At 46.7% G+C, this 12247-nt stretch overlaps 1 protein-coding gene across 1 annotated transcript in view; it reads right to left on the reverse strand.

The window, feature by feature from the left end:
• Positions 1–12247, reverse strand: part of cdkal1 (CDK5 regulatory subunit associated protein 1-like 1) — a 532667-nt gene that overhangs the window by 19634 nt on the left and 500786 nt on the right. The window lies entirely within an intron of this gene.

The following is a 12247-nucleotide window of genomic DNA, read 5'->3' on the forward strand; positions in this document are numbered from 1 at the left end:
TAGCTCAGAGGCTAGCCTGGGGACTGGTGCTAGCTCGGAGGCTAGCCGAGGGGTTGGTGCTAGCTCGGACGCTAGCCGAGGGGCTGGTGCTAGCTCGGACGCTAGCCGAGGGGCTGGTGCTAGCTCGGGCGCTAGCCGAGGGGCTGGTGCTAGCTCGGGCGCTAGCCGAGGGGCTGGTGCTAGCTGGGACGCTAGCCGAGGGGCTGGTGCTAGCTGGGACGCTAGCCGAGGGGCTGGTGCTAGCTCGGGCGCTAGCCGAGGGACTGGTGCTAGCTCGGGCGCTAGCCGAGGGACTGGTGCTAGCTCGGACGCTAGCCGAGGGACAGGTGCTAGCTCGGACGCTAGCCGAGGGACAGGTGCTAGCTCGGACGCTAGCCGAGGGACAGGTGCTAGCTCGGACGCTAGCCGAGGGACAGGTGCTAGCTCGGACGCTAGCCGAGGGACAGGTGCTAGCTCGGAGGCTAGCCGAGGGACAGGTGCTAGCTCGGAGGCTAGCCGAGGGACAGGTGCTAGCTCGGACGCTAGCCGAGGGACAGGTGCTAGCTCGGACGCTAGCCGAGGGACAGGTGCTAGCTCGGACGCTAGCCGAGGGACAGGTGCTAGCTCGGACGCTAGCCGAGGGACAGGTGCTAGCGTCCGAGCTAGCACCAGTCCCTCGGCTAGCGCCCGAGCTAGCACCAGTCCCTCGGCTAGCGCCCGAGCTAGCACCAGCCCCTCGGCTAGCGTCCCAGCTAGCACCAGCCCCTCGGCTAGCGTCCGAGCTAGCACCTGTCCCTCGGCTAGCGTCCGAGCTAGCACCTGTCCCTCGGCTAGCGTCCGAGCTAGCACCTGTCCCTCGGCTAGCGTCCGAGCTAGCACCTGTCCCTCGGCTAGCGTCCGAGCTAGCACCTGTCCCTCGGCTAGCGTCCGAGCTAGCACCTGTCCCTCGGCTAGCGTCCGAGCTAGCACCTGTCCCTCGGCTAGCGTCCGAGCTAGCACCTGTCCCTCGGCTAGCGTCCGAGCTAGCACCTGTCCCTCGGCTAGCGTCCGAGCTAGCACCTGTCCCTCGGCTAGCGTCCGAGCTAGCACCTGTCCCTCGGCTAGCGTCCGAGCTAGCACCTGTCCCTCGGCTAGCCTCCGAGCTAGCACCTGTCCCTCGGCTAGCCTCCGAGCTAGCACCTGTCCCTCGGCTAGCGTCCGAGCTAGCACCTGTCCCTCGGCTAGCGTCCGAGCTAGCACCTGTCCCTCGGCTAGCGTCCGAGCTAGCACCTGTCCCTCGGCTAGCGTCCGAGCTAGCACCTGTCCCTCGGCTAGCGTCCGAGCTAGCACCAGTCCCTCGGCTAGCGCCCGAGCTAGCACCAGTCCCTCGGCTAGCGCCCGAGCTAGCACCAGCCCCTCGGCTAGCGTCCCAGCTAGCACCAGCCCCTCGGCTAGCGTCCCAGCTAGCACCAGCCCCTCGGCTAGCGCCCGAGCTAGCACCAGCCCCTCGGCTAGCGCCCGAGCTAGCACCAGCCCCTCGGCTAGCGTCCGAGCTAGCACCAGCCCCTCGGCTAGCGTCCGAGCTAGCACCAACCCCTCGGCTAGCCTCCGAGCTAGCACCAGTCCCCAGGCTAGCCTCTGAGCTAGCACCAGCTCCCAGGCTGGCCCCCACGTCTCCACCAGCTCCCAGGCTGGCCCCCACGTCTCCACCAGCTCCCAGGCTGGCCCCCACGTCTCCACCAGCTCCCAGGCTGGCCCCCACGTCTCCACCAGCTCCCAGGCTGGCCCCCACGTCTCCACCAGCTCCCAGGCTGGCCCCGACTCCGGCACCTCGGCCTGCTCCGCCGACTCCAGCACCTCGGCCTGCTCCGCCGACTCCAGCACCTCGGCCTGCTCCTCAGCTGCCCTCCTCGGCGCCGATGACGTCTGCCGCTTCCACGGCGCCGATGACGTCTGCCGCTTCCACGCCGCCGATGACGTCTGCCGCTTCCACGCCGCCGATGACGTCTTCCTCCACGCCTGCCTCGCCGATGACGTCTTCCTCCACGCCTGCCTCGCCGATGACGTCTTCCTCCACGCCGCCGCCGACGTCATATCCTCGTTTCCGGCGAGACGCACCATGGCGCCAATCACGTCCGCCTTCCCGACGGCCAAGATGGTGGCCGTCCCTTGGTCGCCCGCCTCGCCGGCTTCAGCGGCGTTCTTCTCGCCGCCGCCATCAGACTCGTCCTCGGTGGATTCGGGGACACTGGGGCCGGCGACCCACCACCAGTTCTCCCCTCCACCCTCCCTTGTTTCGTGAGTATGTTGGACATCTGGAATCTGTCCATAGGGGGGGGATACTGTTACGGCTCAGGCTCCTGCCAACGCCGCTCATCCGTCTGTGCGCACCTCGGGACACGCCCACGGGTGCGCACATCCAGGGACGCGCCGCGCGCGTCCCCGCCCTGCTGCAGCCACCAGCTGCAATCACTCGCTGGCAATCTGCACACCTGCGACTGATCAGGGCGAGATCAATAAAGGACCAGTGGACCCAAGGATCGTCGCGGGAACTTAGCTTTCTCATGGTGTACCGTAAGCCTTATGCGCTCTTACTATATTCGTGTTTCCTCTCCGTGCCTTGATTTGTCCCTTGTCTTCTCCCGTGTCCCCGCAGTACCCTCCGTCGCCTGCGTCTCAATTTCCCCTGGATCTCCCTCTGGACTCCGACTGCTTCCTTCGTTCCTCGACCTCTTGCTCGCCCCTGGATTCTGACGCCTCGCTCTCGCCCCGGATCAGCTGCCTGCCCCCTGGACTTCCGCGTATCTCGTTCAACACGTTGGTAACACTCACTTCAGTTAAATTCTACACATAGTCTTACACCATTCCCTTTTGTATTCTAGTTCACACTCCATTTCCTTAGTTTAGTAATATTGTTTATTATTATTTATATATATATATATGTTGACTATATATATATATAATAAATAATTGTATATACCGCCCCCTGGTGTCTGTTTGCCGTCACCCCCTCTCAGTAAACACAACAGACAAAAACGAAATCCAATCATATTTAATTTTGTCATGTTGATGGGTGTAACAAATTCGGAATATATCCAATCACTTAAATGGCGTACATTGACAGAGGGGTGTGGTTAAATATGAGCAAGAGCCAATCAGATGCCTTTCCTTGCGGGATAAGGAAGTCACCATCAAAACTAATACGTGTGGCTTAAACTTGTAATATTTGTACACCAGGGAGATAGTGAACAGGACACATTTCATTTTTTCTGCTATGATGCCATCAGCAGGCGAGTCATTGATTCTGACATCGACACAAGTGTAAGTGAAATCTAATATTTGCTGTGATCAGTGTTGTGCCAACAACTCTGTCAAAAATGTATTCCGGCCGCTGCGTTACAAAAGCCTGAACCGCTTTCGGCCTTCTTCTGTTCACAACTGATTACTAACTACATGTAGGACAAACCCTTATAGTTGTGGTTATCGTAAGGATATGTGTTTGACATTATTTTAACCTTTATCGTGTCTGAAAAAAGACAAGAGTTGGCCATTTCTATGGTAATAAGGGGCTTGTAAAGGACTGTAATTGATCCGATGTTAATGTGCTAAAACCTCTTTCTTGTTTAAAAGCGACATACAATATTAACTGATCGTTGTTCAAGCACATAATAAATATTAGTCAAGTGTTTGGATGTATTCATTCAAGAGAGTTACATATATGATAATGAAGTACATATACTGTACTGTTTGTATGTTGAAGTAGCCTTTATACCCATAAATTAGTTACATATTTGATAATAAAGTACTTACTGTTTACATGTTTTATACCCATAAAAGAGTTACATATATGTATCATAAAGTACCAACAGTACTGTACTGTTTATGTGTTTAACAATATTTTAGTGATTCAAAATAATAGTTTTAATATTGTCACATGTTATCTGTACATCTCCCAAGGGTATTCTAGTAATTTATGCACAGATGAGCTGTTTCAATATCAAAATATTACTTTGCATCACTTTTTGGCAAACAATACCTTGATTTAATGAATACATCCAAACATTTTATTAATAATTATTATGTGCTTGAATACTGCGATGAGGTGACGACTTGTCCAGGGTGTACTCCGCCTTTCGCATTCGGGCCGAAGGCGGGGTACGCATGACAGTATGCATGTACTATACCACAGCAGTTGTAAAGACATGTAGCAGCTCACGGTTGGCCTCCTCACCAGTAGTTCCAGAAAGTGCACCACCTTGGGAACCACGCCACGGTGGACCTGACTGCGAAATGGTCAATGGTCCGATTGACTTACATTTTAAGGACAAAAGTGAGTAATCGGACGGCATTAAACTCTTGTGAGGGAAGGTACTCTTCTTGTTAACAGGTTCACCTTTAGATGCTGCGTTTACTACTCTCAAAGTTGTCTACTTTATTGAAACCGCAGCTATAATTGTACACGTTTTTAGAGTTGCCATTTTAGTATTTCAATAGCAGCATACTTTTCTAATAAAGTAATAATCAATCAATCGTATCAGTTATTGTGTACACAGACCGAGGAAGTGCAGTATTTTCCGGAACCACTAAATTTATTTTGTAAATGTTTATTTACATACCTTAATTGTTTCCAAACAGTACATCAAACAAAACAGAAGTCATTGTCATGGACCCACTAGCTGCAAAAAACTAGCTCTCCAATCAGCAAAACAGAGTCAATAAGTCCACAATAACGTTCTGGTCAATTTACTGTCGAATTTGTGAAACTGAAACAATACAAAAAGAATGCCTTTGTGAGTTAATAATACGAACACAGACACTGTGTTAGTATATTAGCTAATGCTAACAACGCTAGCTTGATTATATGATGATAGCACATACAAATATGCATGAAAACACTCCTACAGACAACACACATGGGACGGTTTAGTAATTATGAATCATTTTAGTTATATTGTAAAACGTACAAACGTTGCTTGGACTGATGAATGAAGAATCCATACGAGTAGAAACGCTATGGACGAATAGAAGACGGAAAGGCACTTGTACTTCTGGTTGAAAACATTAAAAAGAGGGAAATACAGTGGACGTTCAGCCCGCAGCACCTGAAGCGAGCGAACCCGTCCAAAAGATGGTGCCATAGCACAAACAATACCGCACCTTTTCTACGTCTTTGCTTGTGTTTTATGAAAACTACTTGCATTATGGTCGTCAGTAAAGAAAAATCTCCAAAAATGAGCCACATCATTTTATAAGCCGCAGGGTTCAAACCACAGGAAAAAAGTAGTGACTTAGAGTCAAAAATGTACAGTAAATATATTTATTGATTTTATGTTTGAAGAGGAGTGGCGTTATGTCCAACAGTTCCTGAAGGTACCAGCCCTCAACATGTTGGCCAAAGCGCCTACTGTACATACCTAAGCTAAAACTATTTTATAGTAACTAATAAAGTTAAGTTAAAAGTTAAAGTACCAATGATTGTCACACACACACTAGGTGTGGCGAGATTATTCTCTGCATTTGACCCATCACCCTTGATCACCCCCTGGGAGGTGAGGGGAGCAGTGGGCAGCAGCGGTGGCCGCGCCCGGGAATCATTTTTGGTGATACTACTTGATATTACTTGTACAAACATGATGCAACATAGTTCACAATTTTTTAATTGTTGGTGGCTTGTGAAAATAGAATACATCATTGAAAAATTAAACAATCGCAGGTATTAATATAAATAGTTATGCATGTTGATATTTCCTACTTTGTGAATTAATTTTTGATAGTTATTTTGAGAAATGATTATTGTGTTCACAGTCTGCACATGCTGTAGATAAAAATCATGGATCGTGAATCCATCCATCCATCCATCTATCCAGTTTCTACCGCTTGTCCCTGTCGGGGTGCTGGAGCCTATCCCAGCTGCATTCGGGCGGAAGGTGAGGTACACCCTGGACAAGTTGCCACCTCAATGATAAAATATAATTAAGAGTCAAACTGAGCAAATGTGTTATTTTAGAAGTGTGTATCACACCTCCTTATTACCCATGAAGTAGCCCTCAGGTTCCAAAAGGTTGGAGACCGCCACTCTACAAGGGTACACAGCTCAGGTATTATTTGATTACTAGAAACACTCTTTTGGCATGGACTCATACCAGTTTCCCTTGTGTGGAAAGTCAAGGCTAAGGCATGAGCCACTTCTGTAACTCATCCTTAAGCAGTTCACTGAATTGCAAGAAACCAGAAAGAGATATACAATTTGATATTTTGGTAACACTTTAACACAATTAATTAGTTGCTTATTAACATGCAAATTAGTAACATATTGGCTCTTAATTAGTCATTATTAAGTACTTATTAATGCTTTATTCTGCATGGCCTTATTATGCAACCAGTAAGCCAGTAACACTTTAGTATGGGGAACACATTCACCATTACTGACCCTAATCCTAACCCTAACCCTCTAACCCTAACCCCCTAACCCTAACCCGGTAACACTTTAGTATGGGGAACATATTCACCATTAATTAGTTGCTTATTAACATAATATGTTCCACATACTAAAGTGTTACCGATATTTCTTCATAATCGCTGCAATGGCTTTAGTTATGTTATGAATTAAATAAACTATGAGGTGCACTGACTTAAGTGTATAGTCTAATTATGTTGAGACGGTGCAGACGTACGTAGATGTAACAATGACCCTTTAGTTCTACTCTCAAAAAAGGACTTCATGACTAAACATTGTTTTCTCAGCAAGTGATGGGTGTGTGCTAAGTTATTTATACTGCCCATCTGCAGTTCAAAGGCAAAAACCATAGCAAGAGGAATATAAAACCCTTCTGACATGAAATAAACAAAACAGAACATGACTGTGTAATGTCAGTTGGCATATTTGGTTAAAATACTGAAAAGAAGACATGACTAATATTTTGATGGCGTAATAACTCTTCCATTATTGTGATTTGGGTTCCTCAAAGCACAGGCCATGTAATAACATTTGACATGCCAAATGAAATGCTTAAAATAGCTACGCCCGCCGTTTTGAAGACAAAACAAAGTATTTGCTGCCAGAAAAAAACAACGCGAGACAGAGGCCAACCAGAACGCTTTTGACATTTCCATGAAACATTTTAAAAATAGACAATACATCAGTGAGGAGGAACCGTGTCCGAGCAACAAATAACTTGTTTGATTTTCTTTCTGACATGCAAATAGATCCTACATCAAGCAGCAAATCTGAGTTGTATCAGGTTGCTTCACATGAAACCATGCAGTATGATGGTAATTGTTTGTATGAGTGTGTGTGTTTGTGCGTGTGCGTGTGTGTTTTGATGAAGTTGTGTTTACAGCCAGTGCTCCGTATTGGCTGCAGCTAGCATGCATGGGATACATCAGGGGGGTCAAAATATTAGAAACACCTCTCAGCATGTTAAAGTGCAGTTTTACACCACCGCAAACTATAACAATAAACATTCTTAAATTAAGACAGTAAACCAGGGGTGTCAAACTAATTTTAGATCGGGAGCCACATGGAGAAAAATCTACTCCAAAGTGGGCCGGACTGGTAAAATTACGGCACGATAACTTAAAAATTAAGACAACTTCAGATTGTTTTCTTTGTTTAAAAATAGAAAAAGCACATTCTGATATTGTACAAATCATAATGTTGTTGGTTTTTTTTTACACTTACATATTGCGGTTAATAGTATTCTATCTTTATTTGTCGTTATTTATACTTTCTGAATAAATTATGTGATAATGTTCATCAGTCAACCCATTGGTGTTCATTTTCAATCTATCAAGAAAAAAAAATTAATATAAAAATCAAATTACAGAATGTTATTTATGTCGTTTGCTCATTTTTCTCGACTGATGTACTATCATCACGTGGTTTATTTTGTACATATGTAGTAGAAATGCACGGATAGGCAATTATTTCATCCGCAACCACATCACAAAAGTCGTCAACCATCCGCCATCCACCTGATCTAACATTTAATCAAAACCGCACCCGCCCGTTGTTATATATCTAATATAGACGATGCAAGGCATTAGTGAGGTTATAAAGCTTTTGCCTGTTAAAGAAAGGAGACTGATCCAATGCAGCACAGACATTCAATGCGTGCCACGCTGTCACGGCCCAGACGCACACCAGTGCGCAATCATCTGGGAGCCGCGCTGAGCACACCTCCAAGCGCGTGGAGGTGCGACATCGCACCCGCGGCGGCTCCACCCGGGCTTGCGCCCGAGGCTTCAGCGCGCACCGCGGCGGCCATCCTACTCGTCGTGGCCTAGCCCTCGCGGCTCTCGCTGCCGGCGATGGCCGGGTATGGGCCCGACGCTCCACCGCCATCCATTTTCAGGGCTAGTTGATTCGGCAGGTGGGTTGTTACACACTCCTTAGCGGGTTCTGACTTCCATGGCGACCGTCCTGCTGTCTATATCAACCAACACCTTTTCTGGGGTCTGATGAGCGTCGGCATCGGGCGCCTTAACCCGGCGTTCGGTTCATCCCGCAGCGCCAGTTCTGCTTACCAAAAGTGGCCCACTCGGCTCACCAGGGTGAGCCCCACCCCTTTCGTGAGCGCACTGCGCGCGGAGTGACCCCTGTTACGCGCCCCCGGCAACGGGGGTGGCGGGCAGGTAAGCTGCGCGGGCGGAGCGCGCAGAGTGACCCCTGTTACGAGCCCCCGGCCACGGGGGTGGCGGGCAGGTAAGCTGCTTACCTGCTGCGCGTGACGCCGGCCGCGGCGAAGGCGGACGAGGCGGGGTGTCGGTGCGGTGGGCGCGGTGGTGACCCTGGACGTGTGTCGGGCCCTTCTCGCGGATCACCTCAGCTACGGCTCCCGGTGGGGCCCTCTCGGGGGAAGGGGCCTCGGTCCCGGACCCCGGCGAGGCGTCCCTTCTCCGCTCCGTAAAAGTCTCCATCTCTTTTTTTTTTCTTCTTCTGTTGTGGCATATGCTGCAGGTGCCTGCTCGTTTTTCGTATGTGGGTAACAACATTTAACTATGTATATATATTTCCGAATTGGTTTAACTGCCACCCGCCTGAATCTATTTAAAATCTTTTTTTTTTTTTATTTCAACCGCCCGACCCGACCCGCGGATAAAATCTAATTTTTTTTTTTTCAACCGCCCGACCCGCGGATAATCCGCGGACTCCGCGGTTGTGTCCGCAAACCGCGCATCTCTAATATGCAGCATCATCTACAAAGATACAAATAATAGCTATTGTGACATCCAGTGGACACATTTGGAACAGCAGTTTCTTTCATTCAAAAATTTCCGGTTGATTTTTATACTTAGCAAACTCATCCCGCGGGCCGGATAAAATCTTTTTGTGGGCCTGATCCGGCCCTCGAGCCGTATGTTTGACACCCCTGCACTAAACTGTTACAACCTTAAAAAGGCAGGATAGTTTTTTTTTTACTTAGCTCTTTTAGGTGAGCCCAATGATGTGGCTGTAAAGTGAATCTATGTCAATGAATACGTATGAGATGTGATAGGCCCTGGTGAGTTGAAAAAAAAAAAAGCCGCCCACACGTGTCGGGTCAATAAATAGTCACGTCCAGACAAGAACAGATCACTGGGTGAAAATATTGTAATTCATATGCCACACCTCCATGCGGCACTGTGAACAGACAGAGACAGAGCCAGTAGGCACACCAAAACTATAAAAAAAGAAAGACTGCACGGGCATTAAAAGCGTCATCTTCTGCTACACAGATGATGGCGAATACACGCAAGAAGTCCGGGTAAGTAATCTTGTCTGGATTGACCAGGAAGTAGAATTACTTTCGCAAGTCACATCGATTTCAAGACAACCAAATATCAAGAGAATCTCGACAGGAGGATTCTATTGTTCTTCTGGTCACATCGTTTTAAAAAAGTAGTGGTTTTCTGGTCCGCATGACAACTGTTACGGAGGCCAAAGGTTGTACGTTGGCAAACCTGAAGAGCTTGCGCTGGACACCTATTTGACAGTTCAGGCTTTTAGCTCGGCGCCTAGCGTGCCAAACCAGGCGGGTTACACAGTGACAAGGCAGTGACATGATGCAAACTGCAAGCAATTCACTAATTTTAATGTAAAAGAGGGAAACAGCAAATGCTAACGAATGTACCTTATACAGTCGTGGTCAAAGTTTATATACATTTGTAAAGAACATAACGTCATGGCTGTTTTGAGTGTCCAATCATTTCTACAACTCTTATTTTTTTGTGATAGAGTGATTGGAGAACATACTTGTTTGTCACAAAAAACATTCATGAAGTTTGGTACTTTTATGAATTTATTATGGGTCTACTGAAAATGTGACCAAATCTGCTGGGTCAAAAGTATACATACAGCAATGTTTTTTGGTTACATGTCCCTTGGCAAGTTTCTCTGCAATAAGGCACTTTTGGTAGACATCCACAAGCTTTTGGAAAGCTTCTGGTTGAATTTGTGACCACTCCTCTGCAGTTCAGCTCAATGTGTTGGTTTTCTGACATGGACTTGTTTCTTCAGCATTGTCCACACATTTAAGTCAGGACTTTGGGACGGCCATTCTAAAATCTTAATTCTAGCCTGATTTAACCATTCCTTTACCACTTTTGACAAGTGTTTGGGGTCATTGTCCCGTTGGAACACCCAACTGCGCCCAAGACCCAACCTTCGGGGCTGATGATGATTTTAGGTTGTCCTGAAGAATTTGGAGATAATCCTCCCTTTGCATTGTCCCATTTACTCTCTGTAAAGCACCAGTTCCATTGGCAGCAAAACAGGCCCAGAGCATAATACTATCACCACCATGCTTGACGGTAGGTGTGTGGTTCCTTGGATTAAAAGCCTCACCTTTTCTCCTCCATACATATCGCTGGGTATTGTGGCCAAACAGCTCAATTTCAGTAGACCCATAATAAATTCATAAAAGTACCAAACTTCATGAATGTTTTTTGTGACAAACAAGTATGTTCTCCAATCACTCTATCACAAAAAAAATAAGAGTTGTAGAAATGATTGGAAACTCAAGACAGCCATGACATTATGTTCTTTACAAGTGTATGTAAACATTTAGACCACGACTCTCTCTGGATAGTTCCTTCTTGATACTAATGTATTGACCCCCAAAAATAAAACACATCCAACAAATGTTTGCTTGGACTAATCAGTTGAGTGTGAGATAAAAAAAAAAATGTAAGAGGAAATGTAACTAAAGGGGACACATCATAAGGGTACAGAGCCAAAGAGCAATGCAGATGAGTACATTTAAATAAATACAAATCAACAGAGAAAATTGCAAAACGACAGAAATAGGGATTAATAAGAGTACTTCTGAAGTTATTTGCAAAAGGAAAGACCAGTAAAAGATAATACTTTGGAATGTATGTTTTAATTCATTTTGATTTGGTTAGTTATCAAGGAAAAAAAACATAGTTCACTATTGCTTCTTCTCTTCCTTCCTAACACTCTTCTTTTTTATTCTGTCTTTCATACAAACTGTCAATTTGCTGCTTTGTGAGGGAGGCAGAGCTGTTCTCCCACATCCATTCTCTGGGTCTCCTTGAGAAAGTATGCTGTGAAAAGAGCTGATTATTATTGGGTGGCACTCAGGCTGCTTTTGCAGTCTCCTGATCTCTCAGTCTACCTTGCTCTCTCTTTCATTCTGGCTTCTTTTTTGTCTCCCCCTTCCCTTCTATCATTTAATTTCATCTGAGGCTGAGGACTGGTGAAGATACGTTCTCATTTTCTTCCTTTACCGTGCTGTTGAGTGCTTTCTCTGCTATTGTGTCCCACTAAAAGACTCATTACTGTCCTCCCCCCTTTCCACAAGAAAGTGCGGTTTCTGTGAATGAAGGGTTGACAAATGTCTATGAGAGAGCGACGGAGAACAAAAGAAAGCAAAATCTTCAGGTGCTCTCGTTGCTCTGAAACCTTGGTCTTCGCGCAAAACACTTTTTAATGCGTACATCTTATAACAATCGTTCTTGCAATTATGTAGCCAAATGTGATTTCTGCTTAGCAATTTTACGCTCAACAAAAACACACGGTATATTTGGTGTACAACTGGAATCATTGGAAAATTGTTGCAGTATTCTGGAATAGAAGCTGTAAAAAGAGGTGAGTCCCTAAATTATTGTCCATTGTGTACCTAATGTTACGTTTGGAACTCATGGCTACTATGGTTGTGTTCCCTCCAAAGCAGAAAGACAAGCCGGAGCTGCGTGCAGGTAGGAGTCTGTCTTTTAATTCCTTGTAGCAGGACAAAAATACAAAATCTCGGAAGCTCAACAAGAGTGGAGCCAAAAACCAAAGAGT

Source organism: Nerophis lumbriciformis, linkage group LG04, assembly GCF_033978685.3.
Source record: "Nerophis lumbriciformis linkage group LG04, RoL_Nlum_v2.1, whole genome shotgun sequence".
Lineage (NCBI taxonomy): Eukaryota > Metazoa > Chordata > Actinopteri > Syngnathiformes > Syngnathidae > Nerophis > Nerophis lumbriciformis.